At 47.6% G+C, this 20,238-nt stretch overlaps 1 protein-coding gene across 9 annotated transcripts in view; it reads right to left on the reverse strand.

Moving 5' to 3' along the window:
- Positions 1-20,238, reverse strand: part of TMEM132D (transmembrane protein 132D) — a 210,189-nt gene that overhangs the window by 127,330 nt on the left and 62,621 nt on the right. The gene's annotated exons all lie outside the window — the stretch shown is intronic.

Below are 20,238 nucleotides of genomic sequence, written 5' to 3' on the forward strand. Positions count from 1 at the left end.
AAGGATCCTCCTGTGGGATTCAAATGGGTGAGAACCCCACTGTCCTTCACCACTGTCCATCATCCCAGTTAAACACCATGAAACAGAATATGGGAACTTAAAACATGGACTGAGCAAGAATTCAAGTGCACATGAATTTTTCTGCTCTTTTGTATTAAAACCTTGTAGCCTTGGACACCAGGTTTACTGCATCAAAGTTTTAGGCACCAATTTGCTCTATTGAAAATAGAGGGTTTTAAAAGTTTTAATGAGCACACACGCAGGAATGTTACTTGTGGCAAGGACTGACATTTTTTACTCCTGCAGCAAAAGCCCAGTAGCCAAAAACATTGTCTTAATTTGCTACTTTTTAAAATTCTCCAGGAAGAAGTGACCACTAGACAGCTGCTTTGAAAGAAAAAAGGCTGCATCCCTGGCTGCCAGCTCATAGGACAAAAACCACTAGAGAATAAAAGCTGTTTTAGCAGGCAACTGAAACATCACCACAATGGCTGGATGATGAAGTGGTGACAGTGATGAAACATGAGGCTGAAAAAAACACGACAGAGAGAGAAAAACTGCAGAAAAGCAGGCCTGGAAAGTAACTTAAATTGTAAATTTTTCAAACAGTGCCTCTCCCCTCGTTGTTTCAAAGCCCAAGGAATGTGAGCCAGTCTCGGGTACCACCCATCAAACCCCACTTTCCCAAATGAGAGGCCAGCAGCAGCAGAGGCCTGAACAGCTGAATCCTCCTCTCTGAGCCATGGTCTGCCTGGGGATTTGTCTGCAAGCCCCAGCTCTGGCCATCCAGTGAGCTCTGCTCTCATCAGCCGCCTCTGTGCCCAGTGCCACGCCACAGCTGCCCAGGCTGCCAGAACAAACCTGGCACTTTGATACCTGGCTTGAAACTCAAGATATTGAAAAACCTACAAAACAACTGGAGCTTTCTAAAAGGACAGACTGAAGCTAACACTGTGCTGATGTGGCTACCGACAGCACTCTCACCTCTTGGACTGCGGGAGTGGCTTTGGGGTTTTTAATGAGTTTAAGACGGGGAAAGGCAACATCTGCTTCACAAAGAACGTTCTCCCAGCTGCAGCTGGAATTTCTCCTGCACAAAATGTGCACACAGTGCCATGGCTCTGAAAATCACTGTTTTATTCCCAAATTGCAGAAAGGCAAAGGATGAATCAACAAGCAGGGCAATGAAGAATCCAGCTCACAGTGAAATTAGCACTTTGGAGCGTTTTGCACGCTGATTCCTTCCAGGGAGCTCCCTCTGAAGCTCAGTTCCAAGCCCACTCCAAAGGTGGCTCTGAGAGGCCTTTGAACAGCAGCCCCAGCTCGAGGCACTTTAGAGAGACACTAATTAAACAACAGCCCCTGTCATCACAGCCCCACCGCCAGCAGACTGCTGGTGACATGACACACGTGCTCCCAGCAAAGAGCAAAACCAGCCACAAAAACAACCGGCCCTGGAAGGGGCTGGGGGAGGGACTCCCAGCCCAGTGCAGTGGTTAAATCTGGATTTAAATCTGTTCCTCATCAGCGTGCTGGGCTGGGGAGACAGAGCCCCAAGGCTGGGCACCCCGAGGTGACAATGCAGAGCTGCAGAAGGTGAAATGTGGGCATGTGGGGCTGGGGGAACAAAGATGTTTCAGCACAAGCTGCTCTAAGTTGGAAAAAGCAAGCATCAGTCTGCTCTGTGTGGCTACACAGGTGCTCTTGGAACTTTGTCAGGACATACAGAAAACACTGTGCAATAAATGTTATTCAAAACCCCCAACCTTTCCTGTTGGCTTTAGTGCTGGCTGCTGATAAGAGGCTGATGAAATACCTCTAGTTTGCTGTCAATGTATTGCTTTCACTTAAGAGAGAGAAAACAAATGTATTAAAAAGGAAAGATGCCAGGGATAAATATTTTAGTAATCTCTGTCACCAACCTGTTGTATTACAAGGATTACAGTCCATTAGGATTGTATAAAATCCATGGCAAAGCCTGTAATTCAGCCATATCTCAGTGACAAAAACCCCCTAATGTGTTTTAGGAATCCCTATTTGCGAATATTGAAATCATCCGTGAGAACTACTTGTTCTAACAGGGCTAATTAGGGGAAAACCAGCTTAAATCCAGCAGTCACTGAAGTCCCACCCTGCTCTGTTCAGTCCAGGGGATGGGGAGTGTGGGAGCAGCTGCCCTTGGAGAGGCTTTCCTGCCTCCTCATGCTGTGTTGTGGGAGCAGAGGCTGTGCTGCCGTGGGCACACTGGCACACCTGTGCCACACCAGCACCATCCCCTGCACAGGGCAGAGCCACCAGGGCTGGGGGTACAGAGGGCAATAAATCAGCCCCAAGGTCTTCTGCTAAATAAAGAAGTTTTTCCTCTTCCAGAAATATCCTCCTGGTAGTCTGGGAGTGACTGCTAGAGGAGATTTACCAAAATGATACATTGAAAAAGAAAAGTAGAAAAAATAAATGTGACAGGCCCTCCTGAAGGCTAATTGGAAGACCTTCCCTCTAGGAAGCAGTTTCTGACAGAGCCGTCACTGCTCGCGTGTGTGCTCTGCAGCAGCACAGGGATGGACTTCCATCCCACTGCCCGGGAAACCCAGCTGAAGGGAGCAGAACCATGGACAGCCCCGGGCTGCCAGGAAACCCTGCCTGCAGCAGCAGCTCCGCAGGGGCAGCTGCAGTGAATGCCTGCTGTCAGATGCTCCTCGGGTTTGCCCTTGCAGCAGAGTTGGATGACATGGGGAAAGCGGGTCACTGGCGTGCTGCTCCTTATCAGAGGCATTATCATATCTGGCTAGGCACTGACTGATCAGTGCCACGGCACTGCCTTGGGATGTGCTCAGAACAGGGAATTCATTAAAACTGAAGCTGCTACTGATAGTGGTGATGAGGAAAAGACTATTACCTGCTGAAAATCAAAGATGGCTAAACGCAATATTAGATGAAACAGAAATTTATAGCAAAATATCAATTAAAGTAACAGAATGCAATTTAAAATAAGACTTTAGCTCATTATTTCAATAATTCATATGTCTCCTTCAAAGTCAAAAGGAAACCTGGTCTTCAAAATGTTATTTGCAGCACATACTCAAACTAATGATAATACAGCAATATGAGAGTCACATTTTCAAATGTTCATTCATTTCCCAACACAGCTGCAAAGTGTGCCTGTTTAGTCCATGATATAATAGGATATTTTGGTTCTGAATAATTGGACTTGAGCAAACAAGAGAGTCAGAGGGAAAAAAAATGACTTAGAGTTCAGAATTTCCTCAATTTTACCCATGCTCAGAGACTGAGGACATGAACTCCATGTGGATTTTAAAAAGCTCTTCTGCACGCCCTCTCCAAATTACTGTGTCTATGCAAATTGCCAGCTCTCATCTGCACTGTCTGATTTGAATGAAATTGGGTATAAGTCAGATCAGAATTCATTCCAGCAAGAGACTTTAAATGTTCTTCTCACAAGTTTCATGTTCTGTGAAGTCACTTTGAAAGCAAAGACACTGCAAGTCCCATCAGCTGCTGTACTTCCAAAGGTCACAGAGGAGGTTTCACCGAGCCAACAGTTACAGGGAGAGCTCATCAGCCTGGGGGGGCATGTGAGAGCTGCTGGAATTGCTGCACCCTCACCCTGCTCTCCTGACACCGCTGGGCTTTTGATGGCACCATGGCAGAGAGCTCCCCCTCAGCTGGAACAGGAGGAGGAGGAAATGAGCTCTGCTATCCTCAATCTGCCACGATCCTGTAACAATAGCATCACTCACTTTTGGAGAGAAACAGAGAACTGGGATCATATCCCCTGCCGTGCCAAGCGAGTGACAGGAACATCAAAAAAGCAAGGTGCCAGCAAGGCTCTGAGGAAAAGGGCACTTCTGTGCTGCTTCTTGAAAAGAAGTATTTTCAGAGGGAAGAAACGACCTGTGTCATCCTGGAAAAGCAATGCCAACAGGGCCTGGCCGAGGCCATGCCCAGAAACAGACTGGCCACCCGCAGGTCTCCTGTCCTGGCACACAGGAGCCATGCATCAGATGGAAGCCCTGCTCCCATGAGGTTTACTCAGTTTTATACCAACCCTCAAGTTCTGTAAAGTATCCCTTCATAGTTTTTCAGGGACTAGCCAAATCCCATTTCCTCAAACACAGAAAACTCTCACTTTTGCCTGTTCTTCCCTGCCCAGAAATTTGCAAACCTCATTCTCATTTCTGTCCCTGAGGAGCTCCCCATTCTATCTCCAGTCCCTGATCATCATTTGCCTCCTTCTTGGTCTCTTCCTCTCAGCATTCATCCAATAAAGGCATTTATTTATAATCAAGGAACTTCAGTCCATTAATTTCTTTCTGGCCTACTTAGAATTCCTATCAGAAATTTTAGCTGTTGCCAATGACACAAGTGGGAGCTTCTTCAAACATCTGTGAGCTGATGTGAAAGCAGCACCTCCCAAAATCAGCTCCAGGACTGGCACAACAGAACTGGAGAGCGCTGGATTGCAAAGCTGCCACTGCTGTTGGTGGAACTGCCCCTGGATTTCACTCAGGATAGCTCAGAAGTTGATTTTGAGACACTGGGGTATATTGCAAAGCTGTTTTAAACCACGTGGCTTTGCTCAGCAAGATGTGTTTGGAAATCAAAAGGTGTAATATACATATTTGCTCCTGGTCTGCACAATAAATTATTTATTATGTCTATTTCTCAGTTCAGGATTCCTAGACAGGTACTTAAAAAATATGTGATATGATTTATTCAAGGTTGGGAACACTTTCAGCATCCATAATAAATCTCAAAATAAGCCATATTACATCCAGAACATACTTTGTTTTCATAAAACTTCTGAACAATTTAACAAATCTTCTCAAAACCAAAGGTTTATGATTGATCTTTTAAATTTCCCATGGAAACGGGAGGCACCCTGTACTTTTAAACCCTGAGAGGTACCGCATCTGTCAGCTTCCTTAAGGACTACAGCTCCCCAAAATCCTCTCGGCAGAACAAAGCCCGTGCTGAGATTTGCTCTAGCCGAGCTCAGCTGCCTGCCCAGATCCGTCCCTGCCCTGCCGCAGCTCCTTCCCCGGGCAGATCTGTCTGTCCCGAGCCACAGGAGCTCTTGGGGCCCTGCATCCCCCGGAGGATTCCCTGGGCTGTCTGCAGCTGGCACGGCAGAGAAAAGGACCTGCTCTAACACTATTGTCCAACCCCACCCGCATTGCTTCCAGATCATTAAAAACAGGACTCTGCCATGTAGTTACTAATTAGCGCTTAGTAAAGATAAGTGCAACTTCTGACAGCGCAAGGTAGTTCATCATTTACATAAGATAAAAAGCAGGGCGGACTCAGGGTACACAAAGGAACAGAGAGGAGATGGCACTATCTATTATGGATAAGCATTTTGCTATTCTGAAATTATTGTCACTTCACCAAATTAATCTTTCCCTTTATAAACCTATTTTTAAATTCTCTAGCACTAAGCAGAACTCCTCTAGACTTGAGCTGTGCTTCAAAGCCACCATGTCTTAGTATCATAACACAACAGATATGTGACTAATTTAATTCTGATGCATAAGTAGAAGGTTTTGGGGATTCCAAGGATTTCTGGTATGGTGTTTATTTGTGCTGCTGTGATGTATTTGATGAACTCAGGCTCCACTTAGCCTGACTTGTTGTTGAGGTTCATACTGCAGACTAATTCTGAAGAAGAGTGCTATAGTCAGTAACATTTTCCAAGTTGTGTCTGTCAAACAGCAGGGTACACATTCATACATTTTTCTAAATGATGTTGAAATATTTGGAAATATTTCTCATTTTAAAAAGACGTACTGACGTACTAAGAAAAGCCTGTGTATCCAGTTCCTCACTGCCTGCAAACGCTGGCCCTGCCAAGCAGAGCAATCAGCTCGTGGCCCTTTCACTGAGAGCATTCAGCCCCACAGAGTCCCCCTGTGAATCCCACTGCAGTCCCCAGCCGAGATTTACCTTCTGCCAACCCAGCTCCTCAACACTGAGAGCCATAAACGCTGGGTCTGGCTGCAAGGCCAGGAGGTGCTGGAATGCATCTGAAAGCATCAGCCGTGAACTGGAAAGCAAAAACAGCCAAGCCCCCAAATAACATCCAAGGCGAGCCACTGGCTGCCAGCCCCATGGGATCCGGCTGCGTGCAGCTGCTCTCCCCTCACGGCTCCATTTGCCAGGTGCGGGGGTGACTGGCACACCACGAGGTGCCATTTTCTACCTGGCTGCAGCACCATTTCCCTCTCCCCAGTCTATATTAGGATTTCAGGCAATCACTCCTTTTGGCTTAATAGCTGCAGTTTTCAGCTCCGAAGGAATACAGAGCAATTCTGACATGTACCAAAGTCCAATTTATTGGGATTGAAATACACACATTTGTCTTCCCTCTCTGTTGATGTCTGGTTTTTGACTCAGGCCCACCTTTCCCTAGGAACCCAAAGATTTACTGGTCACTTGCTGAGCTCTGTAGGGCAGCTGGCCAGGTTTTAATTCCCCCAATCAGCTGATAACATTCTCCACAGATTAAACGATTGTGGCACAGGGACCCAGCCTGTTTTTATGCTGGCCAAACCAAAGAGAAGCCCAACATCTGAACAACTTGCTCCTGATTCATCCTGTAAGAAATATTGATTGCCAATGAGAGGGAAAAAAGAGACAGGTACATCAAACAATTTTCTCTAAATCTCAACCCTTTAAACAGTAATTGTTGTGAAGGAAGGGCAATGCACCTCTCAAGGATTCTGCACGCTGCCTCCTCGGCAGCATCATTGGACAAATCTGACTGAATGCCTGTTCTCTGAATACCCACGGGGCATGAATGGCCCAGCTGAGTTTACAACAGCAATAAAGAACAGACTTTCAAACCGAGCGTGGACTGATGTATACAGCAGAGCGAAAAATAAACACACTAAAGCTGCTACATAATTCTGTCAAGCATATGGTTAAGTTGTGATTTTATTTAGAAAACAGATTGTAAGAGTGAAGTGATGACAGCTGAGTCTATATTGGTCAGTCATAAATAAGAGTATTCTAATAGAGCTGGGCTTGTTACTGATCACATGCTGCCACACAGATTTAGTGAGAGCTAATCACTTAGAAAATAGAGCTTTTTAAACACATTTTGCAGCTCGTTTTCAACTTTACATTGCTCAGTTGAAAAACCCATGATTACTGCACCTAACTTTTAAGAGTGCTGGGGGAGTTACATTTACGGGCTCAATTAGAGTGTGCAGCTCCTTTGGAGGAAATGGCTCTCTGGTGCCCGGCAGAGCAGCCCCGCAGCCCCAGGGCTGGCACCGCTGCCCCTGCACGGGCATCCTCCACCGCCACGGGCAGCCAACGCACGGCTCTGCCTTCTGTTCGTGTTCCCAAAGCCGGGGGGAACTGCACACCTCTCAGAGCGTCACCCAGCCCCAGCAATGCCTACTAAACCAAACCGCAGCCTCTCCAGCGGAGCGGTGCCGGCAGCCCGGGCAGTGCTGCCCGCCAGACACGGTGTATGCCCGGGAACGTGCCCGCCCGGGGCTGGGGACACCCGCGACACTGCAGCCGCCTGCGAGCCCGCAGCTGCCCTGGCACAGCCTCTGTGAGCCCCAGAGCTGCCCTGGCACAGCCTCTGTGAGCCCCAAACCCGCCCTGGCACAGCCCCTGTGAGCCCCAAACCCACCCCGGCACAGCCTCTGTGAGCCCAGAGCTGCCCTGGCACAGCCCCTGTGAGCCCCAAATCTGCCCTGGCACAGCCTTGCTGAGCCCCAAACCTGCCCTGGCACAGCCCTTTGAGCCCCAAACCCGCCCTGGCACAGCCCCTGTGAGCCCCAAACCCACCCTGGCACAGCCTCTGTGAGCCCCAAAGGTGCCCTGGCACAACCTCTGTGAGCCACAAAGGTGCCCTGGCACAGCCTCTGTGAGCCCGGAGGCGCCCTGGCATAGCCCCTGTGAGCCCCAAGGGTGCCCCGGCACAGCCCCTGTGAGCCCCAAAGGTGCCCTGGCACAGCCTCTGTGAGCCCCAAAGGTGCCCTGGCACAGCCCCTGTGAGCCCCAAACCCGCCCTGGCACAGCCTCTGTGAGCCCCAAAGGTGCCCGGGCACAGCCCCTGTGAGCCCAGAGCTGCCCTGGCACAGCCTCTGTGAGCCCCAAAGGTGCCCGGGCACAGCCCCTGTGAGCCCAGAGCTGCCCTGGCACAGCCCCTGTGAACCCAGAGCTGCCCTGGCACAGCCTCTGTGAGCCCCAAAGGTGCCCGGGCACAGCCTTGCTGAGCCCCAAACCTGCCCTGGCACAGCCCCTGTGAGCCCAGAGCTGCCCTGGCACAGCCCCTGTGAGCCCGGAGCTGCCCGGGCACAGCCTCTGTGAGCCCCAAACCTGCCCTGGCACAGCCTCTGTGAGCCCCAAACCTGCCCTGGCACAGCCCCTGTGAGCCCCAAAGCTGCCCTGGCACAGCCCCTGTGAGCCCAGAGCTGCCCTGGCACAGTCCCTGTGAGCCCCAAACCTGCCCTGGCACAGCCTCTGTGAGCCCGGAGCTGCCCTGGCACAGCCTCTGTGAGCCCCAAGGGTGCCCTGGCACAGCCCCTGTGAGCCCAGAGCTGCCCTGGCACAGTCCCTGTGAGCCCCAAACCTGCCCTGGCACAGCCTCTGTGAGCCCCAAACCTGCCCTGGCACAGCCTCTGTGAGCCCAGAGCTGCCCTGGCACAGCCCCTGTGAGCCCCAAACCTGCCCTGGCACAGCCCCTGTGAGCCCGGAGCTGCCCTGGCACAGCCCCTGTGAGCCCCAAACCTGCCCTGGCACAGCCCCTGTGAGCCCCAAAGCTGCCCTGGCACAACCTCTGTGAGCCCAGAGCTGCACATGCCCTCTCCAGCCCTGCTCTCGGACCTCACCCCAGGGACATCGTTCTTTGCTCGCACCCACCTCGGGAGAGCACACCCGATTGGTAACAGCAGCCTTTCAGTCCACAGCGCAGCTCTGCTGAAATATTTCAGCCCACAGAGTGAAACAAAATCTCAGGAAGTGTTGGCACAATAGTGGCACTCCTCATGACAACATGAATTATGAAACACAACACAAACTGCTGTGTTGATTCCCAGCCCAGCTCAGGCCACTGTAGTTTATTGTTCCCGATGGCTTTAACGTGCTGCAGTTAGGGAGCAACATGGCTCAACTTCTGCTTTGTCTGCTGTGTGTCCATGATCGTTCTTTATCTTTGATCACTGTTGTCAAATGTGACAGTAATGAACCTTGAGCTGTTTCTTGTTTGCTTCTTTTCCATGCAAGAGGGGGCTCGGGAAGGTCAGAGGCTGCAGGTAGAATCCTTTCTCTCTCAGCCACAAAGCCCTGTCTGCCCTCTCACCATTCCTGCCTGTGTGCCACACACAATACAAGAAGTCTGTCACTGTGGCTGCACGTGCTGGCCCAAAGGTGGGTCAAATGCTACATTTGCATTATTAACCTGGTATTCCAGCCGGTACTCACAGGATACTAAAAATGGAACAAATGCAATGAGGACATGGCATTTTTTGTTTGTTTCCAGTGGAAGAGCAGGAGAAGCTGCTCTGGAACCCAGCCCTGGCCCACACCAAGATCGCAGTGTGTGGCACTGCCTATTACTGAAACCATTACACACGAGCAGACAAACAACTGGTAATTACCAGGCTTCACATGCCCATTAGGTTAAGTATTCTTGAAAGTATATTCATCTGCCATCACATTTGCATTCTGATAGCAGATGAGAGAAATTGGGTATTAAATCTGTTGGCTCCCTCAGAGGGCAAACAGAGCAGAAGAGTCTATTAAATCACAAAAGGAGAAACAGCTCCTTGCTGTTCCCCGTATTGCCTGACCTATCTCCACAACCTGGCAGTGTGTCTGATGCAGCAAACAGGGCTGTGAGGCTTCCTGGAACACTGAAGGGAGATGATCAACTCTCCTGGACACTGGGCAGCTCAGCCTCACCTCTTGCTTCAGCTCACCTGACTACAAAATGCAGTCAGGTTCTTTTGTAAAACACTATGAAACCTAAAGATTGATTTTGTAAGTGCAAAAGTCCTTTTTATCTACTTTTTCTGCCTTCGCATTTACTCAGATTTAAGGAATACAAATCATCAGGTAACCACATATTAACAGTTTCTAGTTTTTCCAAAGCTTCCTGGCACTTTAGCAGCACGTTCATACAGTCCTCCAAAGAACATCTCTGACTGCTGAGATTTCTTGTCAGCACCTCTAGGAATGAATTCTACCTGTCACACATGCAGTTCGTTTGGGTTTTCCCCAAGTGACACCCAGAGGCACCAGGAGTGTCCCGGCAGGGTTTCACAGTTACTGTCCCTGCCGGCGGTGGTGCTGCAGCCAGCCATGGAAACAAGCTCCCAGCAGTGAGGAGCTGTGGTGTGAGTGGCTTCCTGAGCCTGTCCCTGCTCAGGGAGATGCAGTCACCCCACACTGAGGCAGTGATGCACAAGGACTCGCATCCCACTGGAGATGTTCATTTCAGGCTGGAATAAACACCTCAGCAGAGCAGAGAGCTCTGCTTCAGCTGAGCCATTTTTCCAGGCTCCAGCACATCCAGCTCAGCTTCTAGAAAAAGCCACATCTGCCACACTGTGAAGATGAGAAGTCTGCCATAATTGAAAAAGATTTTGCCAATACTGTCTTAAGTAACAAATGTACAGTCAATCTCTCGGTGCCTCTCAGAGAAATGAAAAAAGCACATTACAGACAGTCAGTTTCTGTCTGACAAGGCCAGAGCAATCTCTGCCAAGTGCCATCCTTAAAAGCTTTTCCTAAGACAATGGAGGAAGGAAAACAAACAAACATTGAGTCTATTCAGAGCAGTTATTCCAGTAGTGCCTGGCTGGTCAGAAAACACGGACAAAAACCAGAACACAACCAGAGGGGGCACAGAACATCAGAGATTATTTCCATGCTCAAATGCACTCACCCAAGATCAGAGGCTGAAGTGAAAGACTGTCAGCTAGACAATAACTTAATAAATTGCTTGTGGCTTTGAGCAGGCACTGGCAGCACCCTGCACTACATCTACATGTCATTCTGAAAGAAACTCCAGAGGGACTGAGCCACTTGTTCTGAAGAAGGGGCTGTGGAATATTCAGGCTGTTCAGAGTGGCAGTGCTGCACCCAGTGAGAAGCACAGACAGCCACACACACTGCCCCACGCACACAGTGCCACGCGCGCAGGCCAGCCTTGCAGGTGACCCTGGCTGCTCCTGCAGGTGCATCAACACCACAAACCAGCATCTGCAATACTGCACAGGGCCGGTGAGGCTTGTCCCGGGCTGGCACTTTAAATCCAACTGATAGATAGACACACAGCAAGAAAGAAAACCGCGTGAAGGCCACTGCAGGTGGGGCCCCGTGGAGGAGGAGGAGGCGGCTCCAAGCAGGCGCTGGCCTGTGAGAACTTCATGGGATTGTTATTTACAGAGAACTGTCCTTGGTCCTGCGTGCAGAGTGCCTGAGAACACTCAGTACAAAAGCTTTGGTAACTCACTCCTCTCAAATTATCCTGAGCCACTGGAGTCATAATTACACTGTCATAATGAAGAGAGAAAAAACTCTTCCAACAAGTAAATTCTGGTTGTAAATTGCATTATGAAAGCAGTAATTCCCTCTGAAGGAGGCATTATCATGTCTTACTGCCCACATCAGTTCATTATGGTGCCTCTGCTGTCCCAGCGGAGCCTTCTCCTGGTAAATGAATGTTTTGGGAGGATATTGCCAGCTCGGGACTTATTACTTAATTGAATATGGAAACATTTAGGCCATTAGCATACATTTGGAAGTGTCTTATTTCACAGATGTTAATTTATCTTGGGGGATGCCCTTCTTTCTTCCCTCCTCCTTTTCCTCTTTCAGTTCTCTCCCTGCAGCCACCTTATTTATTCACTTAGGTCCTAGTTCAGCCATCTGCAAGCCCGTGGTGAAACCTTCCCAAACTGAGATTTGAAGTCTATTTTCCAAAAAGTGCACAGCCAAGCATTTCCTATCTTCCCTCACAGCTGAAAAGTATCACCAGCTCTGGGTGGTTAAGATAAATAATGAGATTTTTCAGGCATTCCAAATTGTTTTATCCACCTAATCATTACTAGACCTCAAAGCCATGCATAGAGCTGTTCTCTGCAGGTATCTCACTTTGGGAATTTTTAGCTAATAATACATTCCCTCTAACAAACAGGTCAAGAAGCTAGAGTAATACAATCAAGGGAATTCCCACCATTCTTTCATTATTAAGAGATGTCGGGAAACGTGCAGTAAATTCCTGGAACTTGCCAACCAAAATAAGGCCCCAGTCACTGCAGAGGTGTCGAGTCATAGACCTTGGTTTCTTTATCAAGTTTCAGTGAAGGCTGAACATCTGTATGGTCACAAAAGTTGTTTTTTGAAAACTTTTTGAACGTTTTGAAAATTAATCAAAAGTAGTGGCAGAACTCTCACTGGTGCTGCAGCCCAGCCCCTTCAGGCCCTCCCTGTTTATTTGACATCTCTCTAAACGACAGTGGCAACATCCAAAATTGCCTTTCCCCTCCTGGGTTCAAATTTGGCCACCAACAATGGCTTCAGCTGGTCACGACTGACATTGTTCTTTCACTGTTTACAGATGGCTCAAATCAACAGGCTGGCAAAGGAATTACTGTCTCTGCTAAATCTGGACACAGAAATGGTTCAGAAAGTGTCTCTCAACACAGAATTAATTTATTTTTATTTGATCAATCACAGTCAATTAGCATTTCTAGCTACAGAGGAAAAAAAAGCCTTCATAGATGAAATCTAAAAGTTCAGGACCTATATGCAGGAAAACCTATCCCTGAAATAAAATAATATATGAAGCAAACAAGCAAGGAAAACCCAGCAGGTGATTTAAAGCCACTTTCAGTATCTGTTAGCTTGAGTAATGAACACTTGCAATAGGCAATTCCTCAAAAAGATGACAATCCTTAAACCCAAACCCTTCAGAGCTTTCGGGCATTAGATCTCAGGATTTATGAAGAGATATTTTTTTGTTGAGAAGCCTTTACAAAGCACAGTGCACCAGAGTTCAGCAGGCACAGCTGAGGAAGGAACAGGCAGACTACAATTAAAAATAAGCAGGAAAATGAAGCTCCCTGCATTACTTCAGAGCAGATGTCTGTCTGCTTACTTCAGCCCATTGCTAGAGAGGCCAGAGAGCCATTGGAGTGGCCACAGCAGATTTTGTGAGCTCAAGTCTGATTTCAGCCAAGCATGGGCACTCACAGGCTGAGGTTGTGCCCAGCCCAGCCTGGCACCAAACCCACAGTGCTGTCCCCCCTAGAGCATGGGAGCATTGCCCCTTTCCTCCTGGAGAACAGGAGAACGCCAACATCTTCACTCAAAGAGCACTCAAACAAAACAGTGCTCAGCTTGGACCCCGGCTCCAGATGTGCCACCTGGCACCAAACACTGACCAAAGCTCCAGATGTGCCACCTGGCACCAAACACTGAGCACAAGCTCCAAAGGTGCCACCTGGCACCAAACACTGACCAAAGCTCCAGATGTGCCACCTGGCACCAAACACTGAGCACAAGCTCCAGATGTGCCACCTGGCACCAAACACTGAGCACAAGCTCCACCCTGCCCTCAGTGCAGTGAATGTACCACCCAGAAATGCACCACTAATCCTGTGTTTCAGAGGTGAAGCTCCTAAAGAGATCCCCAGCCTGCACCAAGTGTCCAAGGGCCCCGCCAGTTGGGCCAGCAATGCCCAGCACCTCGGGCTGTGCAGCTCGGGTACCCCAAAGGCAAAACCCCTGCCCTGACAGCCAGGGCTTGGTGTCACCACTTAAAGCTGTTACAGATTTAGATCAGATTCCATCGACTAGAATACACACCAATTATTCTGTGCAATGAACTCTCCACCCCGGGCTATTACTGTTGGTATTCTTTGAGACCAAGCAGCACAAACACTGATTCTGTACCAGCAGCTCCCTTCACTCCCTTCCCAGGGGAACGCCACGCCATGGGAAGGGTGTGGATGCAGCAGCCTGGAAAGAGACACAGCAAACACACTGCAGAGCAGTGGGAAACGCCAGTGCAGCACACCCAGACAGGGGGGCAGAGCCAGGGCACAGGCACAGCTGAACAGGAGCCAGGGCGCAGCAGCCTTTGGGACACTGCTGTGTGTGAAACCCTCTCGGGCTCCAGGAGGGACCGGCAGAGAGAGGAAACTGCTGGGAAGTGACTGATGCTGTGCAGCCTGACACCTGATAAAGTGACAAGACAATTCATTACCATGGCTTTACAAGATGTTACAAGGATCTGTCAGACCTGTTTAAGTAATAACCTTAAAATCTGAAAGGGTTCAGATTTGCCATTAGAAGTAGGAAACTAATGTTTCAAATTTTTTGTGATCAAAAATGCACTTTGAGATTGCCTGATGCATTTCATATGAGTGTGCTCATCCTGGATAAATGTTACCCTTAAAAAATGTGAAAGCAACACTTGAAAAGTCAAACTATTCCAATAATTTCAAATCAAAGATTACCTTCCCTCCCATGAAATGTCTTATTCCTCAGTGTACTTAGCCTTTATTTTTAGAAGTACTTTGGAAATAGGAAAAATCCCTACTTGATTGAGAATTCATGTTTTACTAGAATATTAGAGGAAGAGTTCTTTGACCCAAAGTTTTACAAGAGTGTTTTACATATGCAGGCATCAAAATGCAGGTAAAAGAGAGCTCCTAACCTTGTCAGCAGTAAGTAGGGAAGCGCAAGGAGCGGGAATGGACACGCTCATCACACCCGGGGTGTGCAATGCCCGGTGCTGCTGAACAAAGCAATCCCTGCACAGGTCACACGTGTGCCCAGCAGAGCCCCCAGTGTCCCTTCCCTGGGCTCACACCCTCCAGGCCCTGCCCTGGGCAGTGGGAACGAGCCCATGCCAAGGTGTGACACCTCCCCAGGTGAGATGGATGGCAGGAGCAGCACCTGCAGCAGGCAGCTCACGCCCTGCCAGTGCCAATCAGCCTCTGGATCTGTCTGCCTGTACCAGCACTGCCCTGACAGCCCTTCCATAGCCCCTCATTTCTGATACCAAGGAGCTGCTCATGTGTTCTGCACCGAGAACTGAGCGGTTCTGGGGGGAGAAAACAACACTTCTGACATCTACCATAACTGGGGGATCTGTAGCACCCCAACCTCCCCTTTTCTAAACAACACAAACCTGTATTTCTCGGCTATAACCACGCTCAGTTGATTTCTGCTGATGTTCTTCAGCTCCCTAAATTAATGAGCTCTATTGGACAGCTAGCTCTCCCTAGCCAAATCTCAGTGTCTCCACAGTGCAGCAGAACAGCAATTCTGGAGTGCCAGATCAGGAAGGCACTAGTGCAATCCCAAGCAGTGCAGCTTCAGTGTCAAAGAGCTCCCTGACGTTTGTAGCCTCAAGTGACGAGGAGAGGAGGCAAACAGAGTCCTTCCATCAGGAGAAGCAAAACAACCTGTCCAGGTGCCTGGGACAGCGAGCCTGCAGGGCAGGGAGCCGGGGCAGGCACGGCCCCAGCCTCCCAGGGTCTGCCAGCCCAGCACCACACGCTGCTCTAAGGCACTGCTGCTCCAGCCACACCTGAGCCAGGCTGGGCTCAGGCTCGGGGATGGCTCTGAGAGGAGGAAACGGGCCTGGAGTGCAATAAACTGAAACAACAGACGGCCGCAAAGGCCACTGTGTGGGTAATGGCTTGCCGGGTCTGTCTCAGTTTTCTGACACATGCTCAGGCAATGCGAGTTGATTCTCAAGGCAGAGGATGTTAACTGGAATAATTTTAACAGAAGGAACTATTTTCTTCTTAATATAATCTGCAAGTCCAACAGGAGGTAATAGAGTGCCCTAAAAGTCAATAGTTCTTAAGCACTTGTCTCCACAGTGCCACTGACAATTTTGGGCCATTAGCAAGTCACTTAGCAGTGCAGGAAAGCTATTTTGCCATCCAGAAGATGGAAAAAAATTATATTTGCTTGACTAGCTCATAAACAGGCTACGAAAGTTAATTCCTCCTTGCACAGTGTGCTGAACACGGCAGAAAGCCCCAGGAGGCTGCTGGAGAAGCCTCTCCCCAGGCAGCAGCAGAGGGGTGATTCCACCCAGCCCTGCTGCAGGAACACCTCTGCACCAGCTCGTGCTGGGAAAGAACAGTTATTTCCACAAAACAATAAAGAAATTACCAGTTATTTCCACCAAACAATAAAGACACAGCACTCTCATCTTCTTAGGTCACAGTGTCTAACTCAGTCTTATTTTTACATCAGGACTGAGCAATGAAAAAGCTGAAATGCAGAGGTTGCATTTCAAAAGAAGAGAATTTTGGTTTTGTTGGTCTTTTTAAATTCCTTTTCTCTCACAGTTAGAAGCAAGGGAAAAACTCAGTTATGAGAAGATTTTAGAAGCTGAATGTGGAAGAGAATGTTTTACCTGACAGAACCAGCGCTATGGAAGGAGGAGGAAAAAATGTACAGTAGGGTTCTTTTCAATCTGGCAGAGGAGGCACAAGTTCAGGGCTACCAGGAAATAGCCACATAATCTAAGGCCTGGAGAAAAGCCCATCTCAGCTTTATGAGGCTGGTAACCTTCCTGATCACCACTTGTTTTTGCTATTTAAATGTGATTCAGCTCCGCACGAAGAATAAGATTTGATTTAGCCCAGCACTAGAAGAACACACAAGCAGTTTGATAAAATGCCAGTCTTGTTCAAATCTTCTTGCTGTGTAAATTGAGTGCTAATGATCTGGACTCTGCTCCCCTCATGTATTTATGCAGCCCTTTTCATGTTTGCTGGATTATTGTCGATTGATTGTTAGATAAAACAGAGAATAAGAAGATCATGTAACATAAACTCTTTGGGCCTTTTGGGGGAAATCTTCCCAATTATCAATAAGCACTGCTTATTCACCACCACAATTCCACACCAGTCTCCGTATTCCCACAATAATCATCATTAAAAATACCAGAGGGAAGCCACAAAGCTTCCCAATAGCTGATAAAACTGGTACCTACAGATGTCCAACCCCCAGCTGGGTTTACAAATGCAGAAACAGCATTGATGGTTTATAAAAAAACCCTTACTTTTCTCCACTATTGGGGGTTTACGAGTTTTTATTTCAACCTTCAATCATTCCCTCACACAGGATTCATGAAGTATAATTAGAAATTGAATAACTGTAAAAAGAAAAAAAGCTGCTGGTTTTTTCCACTCATGAATGCACCCAGGCCTAACACTCAGTAGCTTAAGGCAATTCCAGCTCTCTAATTTCTTTGCTGATTCATCTCCAGAAATAGGAAAACAAATTTAAAAGGTTGCAAGCAGAAAGTATCAATCCTGTTGACTTTAAAACAAAACAAAGGTTATGTTTATTAGGCCCAGCAAAAGAAGAAAAAGCTAATAAGCAAAGAACTGTATTTACAGTGGACTCAAAGTGCTGCTCCTGACTTTGGGACGCCCTGGCATCCCTGCACCTATTGATTGCCACGTCTGTAACAGCACTGAGTTAATCCCAGCAGGAATCGGGGCTTGCAAACAGGAATTGGAATCGTGTTACACCAGAGCTTTGAGGCTTTAATTGCTGAAAGCATGGAAGGACTGACATGAAATTATACTTCATGTTTTCCTTTCTCAGCAAAAACGCTACAAATAAAGATCTCACTTCAGTTTCCAAGACTTGCACCATGACACTGCAAGGAAACAGCAAAACAAGACAGACTGGAATATTTTCCATGAACATCAGGAACCTTTCAGCACCCACGATGGGAAGGAAGAGCCTTCAGCCTTCCCTGGCCAGCAGCACGGGAAAAGAAGGTGAAAAAGGGGAACCAAGTGTTGAATGAAGCTGACAAACCCCTCCCTTTCCCAAGGCCCAGCTGAGGCTTCAGGCTACAGCAATATTCTGTATTTACCCACCATCTATATTTTATCTCCTTCCTTTCCTCCATCTCTCACACTCATACAGAGTCAAGACAAATATTTTTAATTTCCCAAGCTCATTAAAAAACAAAACCTAGGCCTTGGCTCTTATGGTCCAACTCTTTCCCAAAATTAAAAACAGTCCATCAGTTCCATGTTCACACCTCTAAATCCTCCCTTGTGCAGAACACCACAAGACAAAAGCCAAGGGTACCTTTCACCAGTACTCTTTCAGTATTCAGAAGTTTCTGGAAGGCTCCCCTTGAAGACAATTTCCTGTTAGAAAGGGGAAAGGGTTTACTCTAGGCACAAGAGTTCTGAACCAGAAAATAGTAGTGATGAGTAATTTTTTACTTTTGGCTGTTTTGCATGTCTGTTTCTTCATTTTTGACCTGCATATCCTATATTTTCCATCTGTTCAAGCCATAGTTTCCAGTCCACTGGAGCAAAAGCAATGGTAAAAGCATTTTGCCAGCAGCCCTTGGCCTCACTTCATGAATATAGTTCCAAGTCTTGCTGCCACTCAAGGCAGAACTTTGAAAAATAATGGAGTGGCTTGAAATAAAAATTAATACAATTTTCCTCATAAATAGTTACATTGGGGGAGGGGGAAAGAGACCTTTTCCTCTATCAGAGTGGACATCAGAATGAGACCAGAGAGATGGAGAACATGCCATGGAGGGATGAACACAGAAATCACAATTCTGACCAAAAAACCCAACCAAAACCCCTGTAGAGATGCTGCAACCAGAGCCAAGAGAGGAATGGCTCCCTCACAGCACAGTTAAACCACACGAACCTGCTCTGCCACTGCAGCACGTTCCAGTCTGAAGCCAGGCGCTCTCAGAAAAGCAGGTCAAGAGAAATCAAACCCAGGAAAGCAACAGCAAGTTGTTACAACAGTCTGTTTTTAAAAGGTAACACCAAAGTGCTGTTTTTAAGACAAGAATGCCACACTTTTCATTTTGAACTGATATTCACTCCCTATTTTTACCTTATTTTTTGTTTTATGCTACCTTAGATCTCAGAATAAAAAGCTACAATTCAAACACATATTTTCCTTTTTTGTTCCAGAAAATTCATTTTAGAAGCATTCCTTAAAAAGTTCAGGTGCTGCATTTGCATCCTAATTTAAACAAAGCAAGGTTTTTGAAAATTTTATAAATCCATGTGTAACAATTATAATGGTTGTAACCAGCTCCACTTTTAATGGATTACAGCTCATGGAAACATAGATGCTTTGAAGTGAGATTTCTAAGACTCTACATTTACAGTGAAAACAAACACTTTTTACCTTAATTAATTGCTTTTAATGCTTATATTTAAACCTGTTTTTAAATGTAGCAGAAGTTGCCATGTCTGCTGATGTGATTAAGTCATTAGTACAGAGAATAAAGACACAGCCATCCCTGAACACTTGCTCTGAGGAACTTGGATTGCCTGGCTTGAAATCAGTACTCAGGACACAATTTAAATCTTAGATTGACTCAGAAGATGACAAACTGATATGGTGAGGAGATGTGCTTGTCCTCCACCAGATGAAAAAGAAAGAATTGCCCTTGAGTCAGCAGCCAAGTGCTGTGGTTATTCAGTTTATACATTTCCCACCTGCAGAGGGAAAATGTCCTGATTTTAGGGCAAACCATTTCCCCCAGAAATCCCCCAAAAATCTCCCTGGGGGAAGGGGAGGGGGAAAAATTGCTGGGTTGAGCTCTTAGTGCTGAGGCCAGTGGTGCCAAATCTGAGTTACTCCTTACTCCAGGCCAAGGCAGACATGGGAGTCCATGAATGCTCCATTTCCAACCTGGCCCCATTTCCAGCCCTGGAATGGAGATGTGTAACACCTGAGAAAGGAGTTTCCCTTCAGGATTTCTTGGGGACAGCTCCAAAGCATCCCTGGTGCTCAGCAGAGCTGTTTCATTTGTACAGGTGGGGAGCTCACTGCTCCTCATGATGCACCTGCTGTTTCAGAGGAATGCTCTGGGAGCTTTGGCAACACCCACCATTTCTAGGACAGCCACCTGAGACAAATCTTCTCACCCCCAGAAGCCAGAGTGTGACATTTACCTTCGGCTCGGGAAGAGGTGGCACCAGTCACTGGTAAGGGATCAAAAATGGAATCATCTCTGCAGACATGGATTTCCCACACAACCCTCACAGTGCTGAACTCAGGGGCAAGCTTGGAAAGAAAAGGCAGCTGGACAGTCCCTCCTGCAGGCACACACACCTGCCCCAGCCCAGGCCTTACTGGTGTGGCTTGGATTATACTGGTGGTTACAGGGAGCTGCCCTGGAACAGCTCAGTGCTTGGACAGAATGAGGTGAAC

This window comes from Passer domesticus, chromosome 17 (genome assembly GCF_036417665.1).
Source record: "Passer domesticus isolate bPasDom1 chromosome 17, bPasDom1.hap1, whole genome shotgun sequence".
NCBI classification, from domain to species: Eukaryota; Metazoa; Chordata; class Aves; order Passeriformes; family Passeridae; genus Passer; species Passer domesticus.